An 8,856-nucleotide genomic window follows, 5' to 3' on the forward strand; every position below is an offset into this window, starting at 1 on the left:
CTTTTCAAAACCCGTCCTGTTGAATATGAAATTCAGCATGGGCCAAGATTTCTCAGTGACTGACGTCAATACCAATTTGGAAGCAAAACTAAAGAAACACAGCTCCTGTGCCAGCATGGAGGATTGAGAGAAATCAACTTTCTGTCTTTCCCAGAGAATGATCTGGTTGGACATTTCTTGAATTCTTACCAAAATGTGTTATTATCCATTTCTAAAATACATTGCTACAAAACACTTTTGGTTTGATGAACTTCTTGCAGTTCAGCTTTGGGGTAAGCATGGTCTCACTGACCGGTCAATAAGCATCTAAGTGCCTAATGTGAGAAAGATGGCTGCTGGGTATGGAGGAGGTTCTCACGACCAATCAAATAGGATCCCTGTCCTCAGGGGGCATAGATTTCAGTATATTTCAGTATGTGCATAAGACCTGCACACATCATTAACACAAAACTGAGGAAGAAGTACATTTTGTGCCATTTAGGAGAAATAAAGAGAGAGGAGCAAAACACTTCAGGTTACAATCAAATCAAGAAAGATTTTCATAAGAGAAGGCATTTGAGATGGTCTTTCAACAATGAGCAGGATTTCAACTAGGGTAGGGGATGCCTGAAACTGAAATGCCTTCAGGAGCATGTGTGTGTATGCTCAGTTGTTTACTAGTGTCCAGTTCTTTGCAACCCCACAGACTGTAGCCCATAGGGCTCCTCTGTCTATGGGATTCTCCAGGCAAGTATACTGGTGTGGGTTACCACTTCCTCCTCCAGAGGATCTTCCCCACCCAGGGATTGAACCCACGTCTCCTGCGTCTCCTGCTTTGGCGGGTGGATTCTTTACCACTGAGCCACCTGGTGTTACTGTTGTGCAGTCTCCCAGTCATGTTCAACTCTTTGCAACCCCATTCCTGGTGACTTGAATGGTAAAGGGCAACCTGAGAAGCCTATAAATGGGCTAGGGTTAAGAAAAAATAGCAAGCGATGGAATCTGTGCTGAATGAACCAGATATGCCCCCATTTAAAAGAAGGTAACAGATAAAGAAGATGTGGTACATATATACAATGGAATATTACTCAGTCATTTTTTTTATTTTTTTATTTTATTTTATTTTTTATTAGTTGGAGGCTAATTACTTCACAACATTTCAGTGGGTTTTATCATACATTGACATGAATCAGCCATGGGGAATACATGACATGTATTCCCCATCATAAAAGAGAATGATAATGCCATTTGCAGCAAAATGGATGGACCTAGAGATTATCATACTCAGTGAAGTAAGTAAAAAAAAAAATACATCACTTATGGATTCTAAAAAACTGATACAAATGATTTTATGCACAAAACAAACAGACTCACAGACAGAGGGAACAAACTTATCTTTTTTTTTTTCCTAGAGGAAAGCAGGGGATAATTAGGAGTTTGGTAGTTTTTTTTTTTTTTTTAGGAGTTTGGTATTGACATGTCCACACTACTATATACAAAATAGATAACAAGGACCTACTGTAAAGCACAGAGAACTACACTCAGTATCTTGTAATAAACTACAATGGAAAAGAATCTGAAAAAGCATCATATATATATATATACATACACACATATACTTATATATGTATATAGAGGGCTTCCCTGGTAGCTCAGTGGTAAAGAATCTGCCTGCAATGCAGGAGATCCAGGTTCAATCCCTGGGTCAGGAAGATCCCCTGGAAGAGGGCATGGCAAGCCACTCCAGTATTCTTGCCTGGAGAATCCCATGGACAGAGCCTGGTTGGTTACAGTCCATAGCGTCGCCAAGAGTTGGACACGACTTAAGCAATGGAGCACAGCACACAGCATATATATAGAACTGTAGATACCTGAAACTAACACAACTTTGTAAATCAACTACACTTCAAAAAAAGTTGGTAAAAATATAGTAAAATAAAAAATAAAAGCAAGTAACAAACACCTTGCAGAACACCAACAAAACATACTGGCAGGCAGATGTTGGCAGACATGGGCAGACTTTGTTGCCAGTCTGCAACAAAGGCAAAAGAGAATGGGACATTTCAGGAAGAGGCAATAGTGAAATCAAAGGCACAGAGGTTGAAAAAGAGTATGTATAGGGCTATGTATAAGTAAAAGTAACTGAGCAGGAATTCCCTGGTGGTCCAGTGGTTTGGGCTTGGCGCTTTCACTGCCATAGCTAGAAAGTTGCCCAGTCGTGTCAGACTCTTTGTGACCCCATGGACTTTACAGTCCATGGAATTCTCCAGGCCAGAATGCTGGAGTGGGTAGCCTTTCCCTCCTTCAGGGATCTTCACAATCCAGGGATCGAACCCAGGTCTCCCGAATTGCAGGCGATTCTTTACCAGCTGAGCCACGAGGGAAGCCATAGCTACAGCACCCTGAAAAGTGGGGGAAGGCGGGTGGAGCTATAGAAAGGCTTGGGAGAAAGAAAAACAAGAAGATGGGAGAAAACATTAATTTAAGTACTAGCAGTCTCACCTATATTGTCTCATGTACTCTCTGCAACTGCCTTTGAAAAGGAGGTAATATCAGTCTTGCTTCAAAGGAAAAAAAACAAACAAACTCAGATACAAAGAGGTATGTTAAGTTGCCCAAACCCTCGCAGCTAAGAGTGGTAGATGTGGGGAACAAGCCCAAACTTGCCGATTTCTAGAACTTCTTTCCATTATGTCACACTCCATGGTGAGTTGAAATAGATGTAACAAGTTCAGGCCAAATTGTGAAGGTCGTTGAATGGCTACAAATTGGTTCAATCGAAAATGGACTTGTATCAAATGAGATACAAGGTTCAAAATATTAGGCTATACACACATTCCACAAGTTATGAATATGGAACTTTTATTTCACACAAAAGAAATGCTGCTTTTCCAGTATCTCTCTCTCTCTCCCTTCTGCTTTTTCTAATTCCCTTTCCCCAACCCTAAAGAGATCAAGCAGCACTGGGTTAACAATAAACAGATTCTGGCATCAAACAACTTGCATGTGAATGAATCCTGGCTCTGCTACTACACAGCACATTATTGAAACCCCCTGTTCCTCAATGTCCTCATCCAGAAAATGGGGACAATGATAGCATCTACCCCACAGCAATATCACGCAGTGCTTGGCACAGAATAAGTGTTCAATAAATGTTAGATTTTCATTTCATTTGAGCCAAAACTCCAACCCAGTCCCACCTAATAAGAGGAGTCTTAGTGATAGTCTCAAAGTGAGAAAACAAAAAGCCACAAATTCAGATATGAAGTTAGAAAACTGTGGCAAAAAGACTATTAGTTATTTCCCAATAGCCTTTCTCCCCTTCTTTAATAAAGAGAACCTCAACTTTCAGCTGAGCACAGTCAACACAGAAAATACTACCTGCCTAGCATCCCTCGCAGCGAAGGTGAAGCCATGCATCTAAGATCAGAGAGTGAGATATAAGCAAAACATTTCATGGAACCTCTGGGAAGTCTCCTTAAGACAGAGAGGGAACACCCTTTCCCCTGTCCTCCATTCTGCTGCCTGGAAAATAAACGTAATTGCTAGAGCTCTAGCACCCAACTTGGACTCTAGTGGTAGAGCCTCCAAGATAATTTCACAGGGCAATACTTTAACAATTGGTTTATATCTAGTGTGAGCTTCACCCTCTGTAGAAATATAAATATTTTAAGATTTTTCAATTCATAGTACAAATGACTTCATAGGATCCTTTCGTGGTAAAAATATTATAAGATATGAACAGTATCAGGATATTGGACTCATCAACTTGTTCCCTTCACTTATCATAATCTATGAGTATCCATCTTCTCCACTAGAATATAAGCTTCATATTATTTAATAAAAATTTATATAATACTTAATATGGACCAGGAACTCATCTGATGTGCATAACAACCCTGTAAGGGATGTACTATAATTAGGCTCATTTTATAGATGTAGAAACTAGGGCACAGTGAGTTTAAGTGACTTGTCTACTATCAAAGCAGCTGTAAAGTAGCAGTGCCAGGGTTCATGCCCAGGCAGGCTGACTGCCTGTGTGTGCTCTGAACTGCTACGCTATGCAGTTGCTCTGTGAAAATTGTGATCTTGTGTTGTTCGCCCCTTGTATTCTCAATGCCTAATACAATGCCTGACAAAAAATAAAGGCTCAGTAAATATGCCTTGAATGAACAAAGGAAAGAATGACTTAGAGAAAAGTACAAAGAGCAGGAAAAGTAGAGGGCACTGAATTTCATTTCACGTACTTCACAATCTGGGTTTTAACAAAGAACAAGGGTTAGGGCAAATAACAAAGTTTCCCTGATAAAAACACCGTATCCACTTGGCTTGCTAAGTCTCAAACTGGAGGGTCATCAGAGGTGCTACAGGATGCTACTAGCACTTCTCTTTGGGGACAATAGGAGAACCTTCTTGGTCCCAAAGGATTAATTTTAAGAGGTAAAGTCAGAGTTTACAAGAGCCATAGCTAAACCATGAATGTAAAGACACTTCCAAGCTGTTTCACCTCTCTCACTTTGGGCAAGAAAACAGAAAATTTTCATCCAGAACCAGTGCAGTGACAATCACAAACTTAGCAGAGTAAAAGCAATTTCTAATCCCCAGAGCTGAGCAAGGGGAACAGGGGCCTAATGTCATCTTAGCTGCCAAACTGACCTTGAAGGAGCCAGTGACCTTCAATTTCCAGTTTTAATAGAAAGATTCAAATGCTCTTAGGAAGAAGAGAGAATTTACTTTGTCAAAGAGCAAAAAGAAACCGTCTTACCTTCAGGGTTCAGAGTATATTAAAATTCTCAAATAATCACACTGTTTTCCAAGGACACATTCACAACTTTTATAGACACTCCAACAGTGCTTTTAAACCTCTTATGCACTTAGGGCTCTCCTAATGGTCTAAGTGACCTCAGGTCTGAGGCTGAAAGAGTCCTTTTTCCATGTTAATAGCTTCTCCCTAATAAAGCATTTTTCCCTGCATTGGCAGATAAGAAAGCTCTCTCAACACTCCCATGAATTTTGGCCACTTTATTCCCTCTCAGCCTAGGAGGAGTTTATACAACTGTTAAAAGTAACATGCCTCCTCAAATTTCATGTATGAACAACGAGCACTAGGTAAAGATACTGATTACACAAACCACACGTCAGAAACCTTTATGGTGATAGGAAGAATCACTGGGCTTCCCTGGTAGCTCCGGCACCTTCCTTGCATTATCTTCACATGAACACATGACTTCCACAATATGTGGTTCCTGCTGCAAAACGGCTTCAGTACCAGAAACAAAGAGAATCCAGAACTCAGCAGGACTCTCCTGGAGTTAAAATTGGTGGTAATCCTACCTGAGAGGTCAGCAAAGGACAACTACACAATTTCAAAAGGACCAAAAAAAAAAAAAAAGCTTAATAGCTCTGTGAAACACAGCATTCTCTGTCACAAATAGGAGCTCTAACAAATGTTCTTCCGTTGACAAACTGTGAACGTGCTTACTTTTCTAATGGTTGTCTATACATTCTGTAACAGTTTGGACTTCAAACATTCCATTCCATTGTCTCCGTTTAAGTCCACTGGAATTTGTCAGACCATGTGTACTGACTTGCAATCGGAAAATATGGTCACCATGCTGACGGCGAGTTTGAACTGTGTTTGGCAGCTGTTACATAAGCTCAAAAGGAAGATGAGAGTGGAATAAAAACATACCACAAGCTTGCCACTGAGGAGGGGATACAATTCAGAAGGAACACAGGTTTGCTCCCATGGCTGCAAATAGGCAAACCACACTCAGCAAAGTGAAGACTCTAGCTAAAGCTTCTCGGTGTAAACCAACCTTCAACAAGAAAAAAATGACATCTACCTTACTCAGCAGGAAGGGAAGCTTGTGAGGTGGTCTGCTTCAGGCTTTGTGACCTCAGGTATTTCTCCTTTGTCAGGTCCCTAATTCTGCTTCAGCATGGCCCTGGCACAAGGTTCATCAAGAAGGGGATGTCTCAGTATTCAAAGGGAAAGACAAATCATTTGGAAACACACCATGTTGATATATAGCAGAGCTTAACCATTTCTTCATATGAAGCATCTGTAGAACAAACCAGTCTGCTTTTCCATCAAAAGGTGAAAAACTACTTTGTGTCAGTAAATTTTTCACAGACCTAAAACAACTGGCAAAATATGAGATGTATAGCAAGATGGCCATGAACTGAAAGCAAACCCACACAAGTTTTATCAATAATAACAGAGGTGAGAGAGAAAAAGAAGGGGAAAATACAATAGAAGCCAGAAGAGGCAAGAAAAAAAAAGTAAGTCCTAGGCAAAAAAGAAATTCTGCAAACTTAAATAATAAATGGAAATTAAAATTTCAGAGGATTGCTGATCCATAGTCAAAAACTGTATTCTACCTTTGAAATCTGAGTGATAAAGTACAGATAAAAAGAAAAAAAAAAACTCAATGGAGCTTTTAATAAAAGTAAGTAAATATGACAACGGTTTTCATGATCATCCATATACCTTCCTACATAGCTCTTTTTTTTTTCTTATAGCTCTTCATTTCATTTCATTTCTTAGTTCACCAAGGAAAATAATCGCCAACCTACCCACAAGATCTAGCCCAGATTCTTGTTCCTGGCACTGTGTCCCATAAAGTGGATGATGCTGTGTCCTCAATAGGTGATATTCAAGACACACCTTAGGTTTTTCTGGAGGGATCCATGAGACAACTGAGAGAGATGACAACAATTTCTGCCACACTTTGAAATACCCTCTCTTTCCAGTTGAACTTGTTTACCAATTGTGAAGTCTCCACACTGGTCTCTCGATTTTTGACTATTGAAATTACTCCCAATGATGGTCATTTTGAACAAATTACTCAAGTCCAAAACAACAAAAATATTGTATATACACATCTCACACTTCAATTAAATGATCCAGCTTGGTGACAGAAAGTTTAACTCACTGAAAACTGGGGCTCTACAAGGCTTTTGATTCCTAAGTTATAATGGACACTCCATCTTACAAACCAAACAGTGGTCATGGCAACCTTGAAGTTCTAGAATGTTCTATCTCTGACATTATGGTGGTGGTTTAGTTGCTAAATCTTGTCCAACTCTTGCGACCCCATGGACTGTAGCCTGCCAGGCTCCTCTGTCCATGGGATTCTCCATACAAGAATACTGGAATGGGTTGCCATTTCCTTCTCCAGAGGATCTCCCAACCAAGGGATTGAACCCAGGTCTCCTGCATTGCAGGTAGATTCTTTACTAACTGAGCTATGAGGGAAGCCTGACATCGTTATAGCTAATTATTATCCATAGACTAATATACATTCAGGAGGGTTTGCGCATCTGTCAATTCATGGTCCAGGATGCTAAGACTGGCCCATTACACAAACTACTTTATTTTCAGTTACATAAATCAATTAAATGTAACCACATGGGGAATGACCCAGTAGCTAGGACACCATGCTTCCACTGAAGGTGCAGGGGTTCGATCCCTGGCCTAAGGACTAAGATCCCAAAAGTGACATGGCAAAAAAAAAGAAAAAAATGACCCCAAGTGGTGATGATTTCTAAATAGTGCTCCCTAATTAAGAATGGCCATTTCAAGGACAGAAAAAAGTGAATGATCTTTCTAAAGCCTTCTAAGGAGTTCTCCCACACCAATCCCTGACTGTCCCTTCTCAGCATCTTTGACAGCCCTCACCAGAGTGGTAACAGTGGAACAAGCATGAACTCAAATATCAGATGAATCCAGCTCCAAATTTCAATTCTGTCCCTTTTTACTCATGTGATCTAATCCAGTCTCTCAACCTCTTTGAGACTCAATGTTTCTCATCTATAAAATGAAGATAATAAAGCTGTAGTATAGGGTTTTAGGAGAAACATAGATATCATGTATATATAAAGCATATGCCACACTATGCCTGGCACAGAGTCACAACCAGTGGCCACTCCAGAAATTCTCCAAAGGAGAGGTTCAGGCTAACATTCTAGTTGGAGGGGGTAGGAGAGGTATATTGATTTGAAGCTGAGATCACATGCTGGGTTTGCATTGGTTGGATTTTTACTTAACGTAGCTTGGGATAGCACAGAAACTAAAACCCCCGACAACCAAGGCAACTCCCTGCCACTCACACACTCATAAAGGCACTTCTCTTCAACACCCACACCATGACGAAGGTCAGAAATTCAACATCTTCCAAAGCCAGGGTCCCTTTAGGAACTAACATCAGTGCAATCTACTTTAATCCTGACAGTTCCGCCTTCTTTGAATACAAAATCCAGAAAGGTTTTCTTGCTTTTACCCAGCTGGAGTCAACCCAGCAAGGCACGTTTCAGAATAAACCAGTCTCGTTACAATAAAGTAAGAAAGTAGAGGTCTCACAATCACAAGGGCAACATACAGGCTCAGGTCCATAAATTCAAGCTATGTTTCTAATTAGTAGTTCTCTTCAGTTCTCTGAATAAAACATGGAGAAGCTAAACTGGTAATAATTGCAAAAGCCTTTTAAACCTATTATTCACCTGGGCCTATATCTAAGAACTTTGGTAAGAAGTGTTGTACCACCATGCCAGACTCAGCGTGGAAATTCCACAAGGTTTTGGCTTCCTTGGCTACTACCAAATGGCAGAAAACGGAAGACCATCCTTGAACATTCAGATAATAATTTCATTTCATTTCAAAGCTAGATCCAAGCTTTGCTAATCCTATACATTACCCCATTTAATGAACACTTACTAAGCAGTGTAGTAGTTGTAAGTTCACTCAGTCGTGTCTGACTCTTTGTGACCCCATGGACTGTAGCCTGCCAGGCTCCTCTGTCCATGGGATTCTCCAGGCAAGAATCTAACGTGGGATGCCATTTCCTTCTCCAGGGGATCTTCCTGACCCAGGGA

This window comes from Dama dama, chromosome X (genome assembly GCF_033118175.1).
Source record: "Dama dama isolate Ldn47 chromosome X, ASM3311817v1, whole genome shotgun sequence".
NCBI lineage: Eukaryota > Metazoa > Chordata > Mammalia > Artiodactyla > Cervidae > Dama > Dama dama.